Source organism: Anser cygnoides, chromosome 3 (assembly GCF_040182565.1).
Source record: "Anser cygnoides isolate HZ-2024a breed goose chromosome 3, Taihu_goose_T2T_genome, whole genome shotgun sequence".
In the NCBI taxonomy this organism is placed as follows: Eukaryota; Metazoa; Chordata; class Aves; order Anseriformes; family Anatidae; genus Anser; species Anser cygnoides.
The window spans coordinates 113786295-113800374 of NC_089875.1; positions in this window are offsets into that span (position 1 = coordinate 113786295).

Here is a 14080-nt window from a genome sequence, read left to right on the forward strand (position 1 = left end):
ATGGAATTTATTTAATCAGGGATAAGTCCAAAGAGATCAATCACAGTACTGTATAGTTTTCTGTTGCAAATTTAACTTTGAGGTGCCTAACTCAGAGAATGGAGCATAAATTAGACATATTTATTTTCCTTTGTGGAAAGTGGGTGAGCCAAACAGGAAGACTGAATACCGGAGAAGAAGCCATGTAAAATTGGTCAGCAGCTAGAAACCTTGCCCTTCCTATCCAAGAAAGAATCATTAGACTGTAAAGAAAAATGAATTGTTTTCTTCACAGGGGAAGTGCTTCAAGAGGAAGTTGAGAGAATGTCGCCACTCCAGACCAACAGAAAACATTGTCATTTGAGTTTTGACCATTGGGAGGTAAAGATGTAAGGAGAGAACCCATTGGACAAAAATATGGTTCTTAGGACTTCCAGACTTCTTGCCAAATATTCTGATCATTAGACCAATATGTAGACATTGGTAAGAGTTATCTCATGCAAACAATTACAAGTTCATTGTCAAAGTCCAAGGCTATGGTTTGATATGACTTTTAGTTTATTAGCAATATGGATTTAAAACATGGACTTAAAATTATAACTTAAAAAAATATGTTAGTTCTTTCAATGTATGTGGAGTAGTACAGGGTACAGGATAGGATCTCACGCAGATTAGCATACCTTGTGACATCATTATGCCAAACATAACGTTGCATAAAACTACACTTCTTAAACTCACCATTCTGATTTCTCTCTCCAGTCAAAAGAGGACAGATATTGTCACAGGGTGATTCATAAGGCATATCTTTAGATGAGATGAACCAGTCTATGGGGGTGTTTGTCCCCATTTAAGGTAGGGAGAGTCAAGGTGAATAGTTAGTTTCTAGATGCCCAGGTTGTGTGAGAAGAATCCGGTCTTGGATTTTAGAACATAAAAGCAGTGGCTGATCTACTTGACTTGACTTGCATGTCGGTTAGCTGAAGAGCTTCTTAGTTCAGCCTAGACTTCAATGCACACATAGAGGCAGGACTTGTTCCGCAAAATTTCAGGTACCTTCAGAGATCAGGAAGTACAGGAATAGAAGTTTTCAAGATATTAATTTTGAACTTGAGAATCTCAAATTCATTTACACGTTTTTTTGTAGTTTGCATTTTCTGTACCTCTCCAAGAGTAACAATGTCACAAAGACAATCACTTCCTGAGTATCTCTGAGTACATCCAGCTTTTGAATTTTTATGTTATAATAATGTGAAAAAGAATTAGCATAAGTTCTAAATATGATTCTTTGTGTGGTGAATTTGGGGGAGGAGAATAGAGAATAACAGATTCCCAGCTGATGGAGACTGAGAATGGAGTGTGTCATGTAAGACTCTCTGCAGCACACCAGAACTTGTGATAAACCAATGAAGGCTGCTAAAATGACTTTGCCACCAGTGCTATCACTGGAAATCAAGTAAAGGCAACCTTCACACCCATCTTTGCCACCTTTTATGTCTAAACATATCCACAACTCTAACATGCTTCCCTTTAGTTGTTAACAAATGATCAGTCTTGACAACGCATTCTAAAGTCTAGTGTGATTCTGTCTCCACCTAAGCTAAAGTCTGTAGTTTCTTTTCAGATGTGTGCTCCACTGAAGTCTATTTTGATTTATCTGGGAAAGCAAACAGTACTTATATCCCTTCTCTCTTCCTGGATTGGCAAGTCACGTAATAAGCAGGACCTTGGAACTCAAATGTGGTAAGGACCAGTGGCTACAACTGAAAGCAAAGCTGTGAGCTCTTCTGAAAATTTGGCTCATAAAGATCCCTTCTTGCATCCCATTGTGTCAAGTTAATAAAAAAGTTAGGCAATGCCATGAGAAACAAATTAAAAAGAAAATTAAAATTAGTGTTTCTAGAAAATAAAAATCTGCATCTCTTCCATGGCTTTATAACTATAGGCCAGGTGAAATTTGGGTAGGTCTGTGGCAAAGATTCCTTTTCTCACAGATGGAAAGCTCAGTTAAAATGGCACCCCACTAATAAGAGCACAAGACAGATACAAAATGATATGGTAAGGGATTGGAAATGCATAAGGGAAGTGGAAAGTAAACAGAGCTGGAAGAAGTCTGAAAGAAGAGAATAACAAGAGGGTAATGGATCTTCCCATTCTGCCAGTTTCTCCTTTCAGAAATAAATTTGATAGCAATGAGAATATGTGGTTTTGTTGTTTTTTTTGTTTTGATTTTTTTTTTGTATGAGGTTAAAATTACATGGTGACTTTGTGTTTTGTTTGAGATGTTATGAGAGCATGCACATGATGTGCACTATTTGCAATGACTGAGTATGTTTGATCAGAGGAAGGGAAGGAGAGGGGAGATGGAAATTTTCAGGGTCAACTTCAGAGAACTTAAAAATTAAATATTTTTGTAACCAGTCCCAAAATTCTAATGAATATCTTCTATAATTTTCTTACAGACTATAATTTGTCCATGGAAATTTTGCTGACCCCTGTACTTGTCCTTTGCTGTAAGTCATGACAATAGGCAAAAAAGGGTTAATGAAGGCTTTACTCTGTGCTCATTCCAGCTAGAAGCACTCTCAACATGTAGGCAAAGTGAATAGTAAGGAGACATTATATTTAGCACCTCACTGAGCTAGTATTTTTACGTTGTTCTATGCTGTGCCATGTGTGGATACCATAAATTCAGAGAGAAAAACCTAGCGTTCATTTTAAGACATTAAAGTCAATAATACCTTTTTCTCATTACAGCTCTTCAACTCACAGACAACACTGATTAGAACAGGGTTATACTGCTTCTGGTTTCCAGTCTATTGTTATCTCCTTTACTTTGAGTGATCTTCTTTTATCCGGTTTTTACATCATTAAGATATGATGATTTAATCATCATTAAGACTTCCTTCAGATAGCCATACAGCTACATTATGTAATATAACCCTGAAAAATTCAAGTCATCCACACCAGACTGACAGTTATGACAAGGGAATTAGGGGAAATGTTCCCTTCTTGAGTAACAGCTAGATGTAGGTGGGCTCTCCTAGAACATCTCTGTAGACAACTGTGTTTAAACTCTCAAATTTAACCTCTGTGCACAATTTAGACTGCTCCATGTGGACTTTAATTTAGCCTTTTGAAGTTTATGGAGGACCCTTATCCATGACTTCTCATATGAATCCCATACAAGAGATCTGAAGACCCATGTCAGTTCTGCAATGAGATATGCCATCTTCACAGGTATCCCCAGTGTTTTTGCCCTTTGAATTTCTCCTTCTCTGACTGGTATGTAGAGATATGGAAATACTGGATAGAGTCCAACAAAGGACCATGAAAATGATTAAGAGCCTACGGCACCTCTCAAAGGGAGAAAGGCTGAGAGAGATCCAACTGTTTAGCCTAGATATGAGAAATGATAAACCTACATCATTTCTCACTATTTAAATTACTTGCATGTATTTTAGTGCAAATGCCACATTTTTCAGTGGGTCCTTTTAATCCCTATCTATTTCTAAACACAGATTAACTTGGCTGTGTTTGTGTGTCTATGTGTTTGCCTATCTGTCTGTTTCCATCATCTTTCAAAATAGCATATCCTTGAGGAAGAAAACATGCTAATCAGATTAGATAAACTAAAAAAGGAAAAAAAAAAAAAGGTTTTAACCAAAATTCAGGAATGTGCTGTAAACCAGGCTGTTTGTGCCACAGAAGTACTAGAAGCCATCATCAAATTATATAATCTCAGTGCACTGAGATAGTTTGGACCATATCTGCTCCACAGATAGGACAGCACAGCCTAACATTTGGCCAAATTGCCTTGTAACTACAAATTCAGATTTGATTTTTTCCATTTGCCCATTTGTTCTGGATAAATTGAAGCCAAAGATCCTTCCTTCTTAACATTTTCTGTAACAAATTAAATTTGTAGTTGCTGTGTAATAATGGACTGACCACAAATGGTGTAAATCTGCCAGTAATAGGCAAGCAAATGTCTGAATTTGATTATGTTTATACTTACAGAGAACAGGTCTTGCAAAGACACATTACGTACATGAGTGTTCAGAGCATTCAAAAATCTTTAGACTTGTGGTCTAGTAATGTCACAAAAGCCGGTATGTTCCTTGACTGACTGCTGAATTTACAAAGCAAAGGTGCGTGCTCACAGCCAGATCAAGACAGTGTAGGGAAAATTGATTTTTGCTGCTCTCAGGAAAAAGAGACAAGTCATATTCATGCTATGGCATAGGTGAAGCAGAAATAGTGGAAGAAAGAGCTGGGGAAGAATCCTCCAAAATCATTACTTCTGGTTCCACTGCCTCCATGGGGAAGGTAGAACTGTGACTTTTGTGTTGAGGAGCCACCTATGCAACTTCTTTAAACACTTTGCTTACTGGAAGCACTTACCTCCTCTCACAGGTCCAACCTTTTTGTGGTGGCATAAATGATGAAAAAATTGTGGCTTCTTAGGACTGTAAAAAACATGCATTAGGACTATACTGTGATTTTTCAAAGTTATTTATTTATTTATTTTGCCTACCTGCTAACCAAGGAAATTACTTACCTTGTGTAGATTAGCTACCTTTCTATGACCAAGAACCACATACACACAAAGCAACCTGTATTCTGCATGGCCAGATTAATTCCAATAGCAAGGATGTCCTACAAGTGAAAAAAAATGAAAGCCTGTGTTTTTACAGCAGAGGACTGTGCAGGCAGAGAAAGAAGTTAAGCAGCTTGCTAACAGCATCCCAGGAATTAGCCCTGGGTAATGAACTATCTAACTCAATATGCACAAGCAAGTGCTTGCCTAACTAAATTACCTGATAATCCTGATATTGACTGTTGAGTTTGTATAAAAATATGCATTTGTACATTTTAACACAGAACTCCCAGATGATTTTAGTAGCGAGCTCTGTAGAGAGAACATTGGCAGGCTACCACTCTGACTGAGAAGGGCTGTGGGAGGCTTAAGTGAGTTCTGGGTAATGTAGTCTGATTTCTGTTTTAATGGACTGAAAAACTAGAACAGGCACTTATGCTAAATGGTCCAACTGAGAACTCAGCAGCTAGTCAGGGTAAGAGAGAGTTTAAGACAAAAGTAATAATCTGTAAGAATTTAAAGTTATTATTCCAAAATAGAAAATAATATCTAGTACCAGAGCCCAAGTAGAGCAGCTGGGACAGTATTATATCTGGCCCTGCTGGTGATTTGCTTTGTGATCTTGCACAAATTTGGGGAACTTTTCTGGGTGTTGATTTAAATGCCCATAAATTTATCATTTTATTTTCCACTTGGGAAACCATGGGAGGAGCGATTCTGAAGCTTAACTGATGTTCTCAAAGTACTTTAAGATTGCTGGATGGGTGACATTAGGTAAATAGAACATTTACAGACTTGAGTTTAATTTATCTGAAGTAATTTAGGAGGATCTCCACTGAAGCCCACTGAGTTGTAAAGCCATAATGCTAACATGAGTAAGATCACTCTCAGTTCTATTGTTAGAAAGAACAACAATGCCTCTTCCTGGCTTTATATTTTGGGTTGTGTTAATGCCATTGCACTATGTGTGTAAAAAATTTCAGGTGGTCAGTGTTTCATATGCACATTACAGAGGCAAATGTCTACACGTGGTGTTGTAACTGCTTACAAAACTGTGAAGTTTGACCAATAATGACATGCCTGAGCATGTCTGCAGTTTATAATCATTCAGGTTGTCATTTGAAAGACAAAAGCCCAGTAATTTGTAAACCGATCTTCTGTGTCAATGATATATTAAGGTAATACCATTTTTTAAAAAACAACACTTTATTCTGCTGATGCTTAAAGGACTAAGGATGGAGGAAAAGTTGCCAAAACAGATCCTGAACTTACAGGAAATGAGATAAACTTTTGTTTAATACTATTTTAGACATTTTCCTCCAAAGCTTTCAGATTTCAGTCACTAATCCACTGAGTCTGGGGAAAAATTGATTTTAAAAAATAGTAATATAACATCCCAGTCATAAGTGAATTGAATTCAAGAACAAGCTTCAAGAATGAAGCTTTTAAAGGCATTTTAGAAAAATGCTGAAGGGAGTTACTAGCTTTTCTCCTTTTTGGTACATGAAGCTTATGCACTTCTGACAGACAGAAACTAAAACAGACTAAAGGAATTTAGTGAAAAGGTGACCTCATGAAGTACTTTTTTTTTTTTTTTCTGTTCTTTTGGGAGAAAAGAGGGAGGGTTAGCTTTCAAGATACAATCATAACATCAGTGGGGTTAAGAGCAGAGCTAGTTGAAAGTAACACAGTTCCAAAGAAATCGAATTTTGCCATATAGTCTGCAGTGAATGGAGAGCCTTGTTGTGTATGTAACCTAGGCATCTAGGTAAGGTGGTGCTTCATCTTCAGCAAGTCAGTGGGAATCTACATTCCCATCAAGGTGAAGAAAGCTACAGGATGATCCAGTCTGCTTAAAGTAAACACAAGTTTTCTTTTCACTGTGCAGGGAAACAATAAGAAACGTGAGATACCTTTTATTGATAGCCCCTAACAGGAAGGTTCCCTTAAAACATGAAAGCAGTGCTGTTCATCACCCCCATCACCACCTTTTGCCCGAGGAGTGTTAGTCTTTTCAGCCCCTTGAGCTCAGCCATATCTCCCACACCTGGCAGAGTGCTTGGACCATCAAGCTAGAGTCGAGAGAAGGGACAAGGAAGGCTTTAAATTAGTATGACAAGGGAGAAGATAGTTACCACAAGCCCTAAGAGAGAGTGCAAAGTTGCTGAACAAAGGCCATGGATTGATGTGATAGTGAGGAATCACAAAATCAGCAAAATGGTGCTTAAGTGGGATCACCTCCAGCACATGCACTTAAGCTAGAAAGTGCCTATAAGACACCATTGTGGAGAAATCTTCCAAACTCTTTCTAGAAACTCAGTATGCTGGGGTGCCTCTCCAAAGTGCCTGCATACTAATGCACCCAGTATGGGGATTAAACATGATGATGTTTAAAAATGATGATGATTAAACATGATGCTGATTCCTCAGCATAGATGAGCACAAGCAAAGGCTCAGCCCTGTACCTTGGTTCTGTTTAACTTTCCAGATTTTCTGAGGCAGATCCAGCCTGAGATCCACTGTAAGAGCTACCATCCAGCCTCAGATCCACTGCAAGAGTTAAGTGGGTTAATTTCCAAAAATGGCATTTCTGCACTTGTGTGTATGCAAGCGCATTTCAGAGCATGGCTAATGTGTGGTGAATTTTAAGTGCTTGCAGAGGCAGACAGTATTGAAGAGCAGGTGGAGAGGTTCACTGTTAGAGGATTACTTGAGAATCTAAGTTCCTAAAAGCAACTTGAACAAGTTTAAATGAACAGAGCTTTCTTTTTCTTCCTCCTTTTTTTTTTCCTTTTTTTTCCCCTTTTTTTTCCCTTTTTTTCTTTTTGCTTTTTTGCTTCTTGCTTTTTTCCTTTCTTTTTTTTATCTTTCCTTAACTAAAGTAAAATAAAAAAGTGCTTTTATTGTTTTGAATCTTTGCATCAGTTTTGGACTTTATGGAGTGAGCAATCAAGTCTGTCAGAGCAATTATAGCCTTTAATGGGGAGAAAGGGGGAGGAGAAAAAAGCTGTGTGCATAAGCACAGAGGGTATTCATAACACAGAATAGGAGGGAAGGAGGAGGTCCTCCCTTCTGCACTCTGAATTAGGCACCTACTCTTTTAATGTGTAGGATTTATGTGTTGACCTTCTCTTGAACATTTCTTCCTCAACTCCATGTTTTGTGATGTATACATTTTCAGGCCTTTCTCACTCTCACTCCATAAGAGTACCTGAAGAATCTTGTAGCTGTATTATGATGTCTCTATGTAGGTTTAGTATTAGTGACAGTACTATTTATTTTATCTTTTGTGGTGCCAACACAGAGGGCTGCCATAACATTGATTCCATTGCAACTAATGGACACAGACAGCCACAGCATCAAGGTGTGGAGAAAGCACAAGCATCTCATGTCTGTACTGCAACATGGAATGAATACCCCTGGGAGGGACATGGGATAGAAGAAAAGCACTTTGTATTCATTGCTCAAAACATGACAGTTCTGTCTGCATGGGGCTCAAAAGACTGTCTGCAAGGGGTAGACAAGCTGCTATAGAACTGCTTTCAAAAGTTCTTTATTCACAGTGTAATTTTTCACAGCTGTTCAAGTGATGGAGCCTGGATGATACCTTCTGTTGTTTTCCTATTTGTTTACATCATGCCAATTTCACATATAACACGTGTCATCATCAGCAATGTTGTGTCCTTATGAGAGGGAAAAGGCAAACCTGTATAGAATTTATTTTTGTCTCTGGAAATAGGCAGTAGCCTGAGAGAGCATCTATACCAATAAATTTAATAGTGGGTTAATGCTTTTTTGACACTGAGGACCGTTGGACCATCTAGCCACATTCATCCTACTAAACACTCACTTTCCAAAACTGGGAGGCTGTGGTGTCTCAACTGCCTAACAGGAATTGTCCTTCCTTGATTCTGGCCCCCTGAACATCCCTGGGAATTGCTTAGGTGAATGCTAACTCGGCCCAGGAAAAAGTGCACCAAGAAATGTTCAAAAATTTAACAAATTTAATGGATGATGTATCACTGGTGTCAGGCCCATGGCACTGTTTTATTCTTTAACATGGGCTTATCTTGATGCTCTTTTGTGGGTTTCAAATGTTACTATATGTTGTCTTCGTATCTCATTACCCAGTTCAAGTTCTGTAGTGAAGGGTTTAGCATTGGGTGGGGGCAGGAAATAGCTACAAAGTCAGAGATCAGGAGTCATAAAACTCTATGGATAACATGAAAGATGTAAAAGAAGATGCACATAAGGCTTACTCTGCCCAAAGGATATAACATATTAATGTTTGGGCTAGAGCATCTGTTACAAAATCTAGTTTTCAACATGGAGGACAGAAGAATGAAGAAAAAGAGCACCCCAAAACTCTTCAAATATACTGTTTCTGTAAAAATGTGCAAACAAACATTCTGCTTATATTCACTTTTCTTGAATTACCTAATAATTTTTCATGTGTAGGGAAATCTTCTATGTTATAGCTTGCTTTTTGCTTGTGTGAATTTGCAACGAATACTACAGCGTTACTTTGGAAGGAAAGAAGTTTTTTTTTTTTTTTTTTTTCCTAAAGAAAGTCCATTGTGACCATGAAATTGTTTGGAACAGCACCTAAAATGAAGGAAAATTCTTCAGCATAGTATAATGGTCTATTCACTGATAATAGGTGACTTGTACTTGATCATTGCCTTGGATTTCTATTCGCAGTATGGCTATATAGAATGAAAAGAACTGGAAAGTTGTAGATAATTTTGGTTCAATTATATGGTAGAGATTTAATTTCTGAAGCTAAATTGAAAATAAAAGATAAGAGTAGAGTTGGCTTTATTTCTTCTACTGAAAAAAACACCTCTAAAAATCCATCCGTCCAAATGTTAGAATGGATATTAGACCTTTTAGCTATTAGAATTGAATATCTCAGAGAGATATTTAGAGAGAGAATAGAAATATGCACTGGGCAATGTTAATAGCTTTCACATGTAGTTTGTTCAAGGGAGCAATGTTTCCACTTAACTGGCTTAGAAGGACAGGCAAAGCGGCCAGTAGTTAGCTTTCAAAGAATGAGAAGCTGGCTTCTTTCACGTTTGACTTCCTTTTTTTCATGTTGTTAATATTATGTAGATTTTTATAGTCAATCAAAAGGTCTCTTGAAAGTACTGAATCCTATATACAGATCACAACAGAAATGCCATCTCAGATAGTATACAATACAAAGGCAAGTCCATTCTGCATAATACATGTTAGTGAGGCACCCTCAGATGTGTTTATACAGAGCTAACTCCAAAGCCAGGAACAGGATCTGCTTGAACCAATAAAGAGCACGCCATGTCCCCTCACGCATGACCTTATGATGGCATCACTTTCATTACCTGTGCTGGTACTTCTGAGGAAAACTGCACTGCATGCCATGGGCACACTGGTGCATGAAGGACTTTGAGCATCAGGTTCCACCGTTACTGCCTAAAGCACTGATGATGCCATGCTGTGAGCTTAATAGTTAGACTGTTCCTCCAGTACATGAGCAGAGCTGGAACTGAAGAGGAAGATACGAGACAGCAGATGATTTCAAAACAAACAGACAAAAACTCCCAAAAAAGCAGACAGGAGAAACCCAAGTAGGATGAGTATGAGTAGGACAATGCGTAACATCCTAGAGCAGCAGTTTCACTTTGAGTGTTCATAGGGAGTTCAACTGAGGCACCACGGAAAGGAAAGGGGTGAAAGAAGTTACTGTCTCTTTTGGGGATTTGGAAAGAACTACTGCATTAAACCTGCTAAGCTGGACAACACTAGATGTGCTTTTTATCAGTCATCTCTGAAACTGACCTCCAGATAAATGGAAATGATTTTCTGCTATTCCAAAGCTACACTGAATGGGAAGAGATTATTCCTATTCTGCTCTTTCTGGTTTTGTCATTTGGCTCCACGATCTCTCAGCTGAGTAGATCCATAACCACATGACTTTATGACAACAGAAGAGAAAAGTCTGGCTTATGAAGAGCAGAATGACCTTCTGGGTTCAAAATTCAGTCTAGATTTAATATTGAAATCTTCATGTCCCTTTTTTTCTAATACTATAAATGTCCATGGGGAGACAAACTACTTGTACACTGAATGATGGTGTTGTAGAATAAAAGACAATTTATGTCTGAATTGCCTACTTTCCTTTGGGTTCTGTAAAACAAAACATTTATTTTTATTTTTTTTTTTTAATTTTTAGCCCATCTCCATTAATTTATAAATGCAAATGTGCTTTAATAAAGGACAGTGGGTGTCTGTACCATGTAGTTGCACGAAGCAAAGAGATGGTGGTGGAGGGTGGATTATTCTAATCAAACTACTCGCACCTTGCCCTCCTTGACATGCAATACCACTTTAAACAGCAGTGCTCTAATAGGGAAAAGAGCTGCTGTACTTACCCACTCAGTAATTTGCATAACTTTGAAGAGCTGAAAATGTCACTGCTGTTTTACGATAATTGTTGGGAAATGATTAGCTATAGCATTTATGCATTCCAGAAAAAAATGTATTTTACTATTCTCTCTTTAATATTAATAAGGATTAATAAAAGGAAAAAATAAAATCACCTTGGAGGACAAACATTATATGTAAAATAATAGGTGTCATATGAAAGCACATGATTTATCTGTTGTTTTGCTGTAGCTTGTCACATCTGGAAAAGATTTCAAAAGACAAACTCTTGACTGCTCGTCTTGCAATTTCAAATGCAAATTTTAACAACAGGAATGGCTAAAAGTAATCCATTATTTTCTTCCTTCTCTGCCTTTTAGTTGTGATTAGAATACTCCAAATTTATATTTCCTGTAATTCAAATATTTTTAATCGTGACGTATGTACATGAGCTGCTCATCTCTTGTTCATAGTTCTTGTCCCAGCTGAGCACCTGACAAGCTGACAGGTATTGGTTCAAGTTAACAGAAAATAGTCCTTACAGCCCTCAGAACTCAAGAAGATCTGTTGCAGAAATACATTAAGCAATGAGTCACTCCAATACAAAATGTCTCTTTTATCATATATTGAAGGGAACATCAGAAAAGTCTCTGACCAACATCCTTCTACTTTCTGCCTTTCGCAGACTACTCTTTTTCTTGTACTGTAATAACAGTACAGTTGAGATTTAGAAAGGTCATTTTTAAAATACTCTAAGGGCTAGACTGCAGCTCCTTTGCCCAGCCCCATCTGGGATCTTGGCCATGAATTTCAGTCTCTCATGGTTTTCAGTCTCTGTGTGATACAAACAATGTGTTCCTCCTGATGCACAACAAAATTCATTTTGACAGTCTGTGGAATGGAGAGCTTACTGACCAGTTTCTTCCCAGTTTAATGGAAACTCTTCAGTGTTTTGATCTCTAGAAAGGTAAAAACAAAGAGATGGCAATTACTGTTACACAGATGAAGATGAAAGTTTTAAGAATGTCATATTTATCCAGCACAATTTTAAAGAGGATGAGGTATCACATTTGTATTATGCATGATATAAACTCATTTGAAGAAATGTGGCAGTAAGCATTACAAAATGTGACATACATTCTCCAGAAACCTCTTGAGATTTTTTTTTTTTTTTGCCTAATCAGGAAAATATTGTCAGAAATAACTAGAACATCTCTCTTGAAAAAGAAAGTTTAATTTTACCTATATTACAAAGTCTAAGTAAGCCTTTTTAGAAACTTTGATGGGAGAATTGAGAGTAAACTGGACTGGAATGAAAAAAAAAAAAAAGAAAGAATGGTCAGTGCATCTGCTGTACGCAAGTGTGGTTGTGTGCAGCATCCCAGATGATTGACAATCATTTCATGTAAAAGGGCAAGAATTTCAATAACTGCTCTGCAAGTGACAGAGGCAGGGCTTACTGGAAGTAAAGCTGATGATGCCATCAGCACATGGCATATTGAAGGACATATTCTTCACCTTTACCAGAAAAAAATTGCAAAGACTTTTAATGATCCAGAAATCCATATGGTTGTAGCACTGTCTATATTTATCTGAACTATTTCTATGGTAGTGTAACTATCCTAATATGGCTCTCAACCCACGTGAATTGACCCTACTTCTCATAATTTATGTCTACTATATTTGTTGTCACTAGAAGACATTGCATACTCTAGCATATATAGACCTCTCACTCACAAACTATGATCTTTTGTTTGATTTTCTATTCAGACCACATATATATATATATTATATATATATTTTTTTTATATATATATTTTTTTTCCCCCAGAAATCAGATGGGAGCATCCCTTTCAGAAAGAAATCTATTCTTCTTTTAGGGACTCCAAGATCTGCTGAGGTACTCCAATGTTTAATTGCCTTTACTGCTAGGAAAATGCAGTTACTTTGTTATTTCAAGGCTGAATTTGTCTACCTTTAATTTCCAGACATTTGATCTTGTTGGGTCTTTGTCTGCCATACTGAAAGACATCCACTATCAAGTATTTCTTCTTTGTGTCAGTACCTATTCACAATGATCAAGACACACCACTCAACCTTTCTATTCAGTAAATTGAGCTCTTTAAGTTTCACATCATAAGACTTGTTCTCCAGCATCTGAATATATATATATATATATATATACACACATATATATTTCCGTTGGCTCTTTTAATTGTTTCTGCTAATCTTTCTCTAGGGAACCTGCTTTGGCAGGGGGATTGGACCCAATGATCTATTGAGGTCCCTTCCAACCCCTATAATTCTGATTCTGTTATTATCAGTGTGGAGAGGTAGCCACTACGGTTTAGAGACTATAGCCACCCTTCACCCCCCAGTTTTGCATATACTGCCATTTCTTATGATTGTTAAAAAGGATTCTCCAATATCAACCCTCTAAAATATTTTCTAGTGGAAAAGTTGTCATATAAAATGAGTATATCCATTTGACATTCAGTGGTGAACTGCACTGAAAAGCAGCAGGTACAAACTCTTACATCACTGAGATACCTTCAGCCCATCAATTCCACCAAACATCTGTTTTGCCCTCCAGTAATTGTGACAGTGTTTAATTTTAAAGTTAGATTTTGTAGATATTTTCAATATGAATCATAAAGACTTTATTTTTGATGTTAAATATTTGTGAGACAATGTTTTTGTCAGTCTTTCTTCTTCAGGATTTTTACTCTGTAGTTCATGCTATATCTTATTTATCAAGAAAAACTTTGCAAATACTGGAGGCCCTGGGTTCCTCAGAGTACATGTCCATTTTATTTTGTTTATATTTTCTGTCCCTAAGTACTCAGTTCAGATCTTTTACATCTCATCTGAATGAGCAGTTCAGAACAAAAAGAAATAATGTATATTGATAACAGTTATATGCGAATTCATTAAGGTCTGCAGTTACCTCAGTGCTAATTAGAAGGATAGATACTTGAAGGATAAAGTAGGGCTCACAAGCATATCACACACAGGTTCTTTCCTAATATATTTCCCGTCTATCACACTTATTACTGCAGGGTGGGCTGACAGGTTAATTATGTACTTGCAGGCAAACTG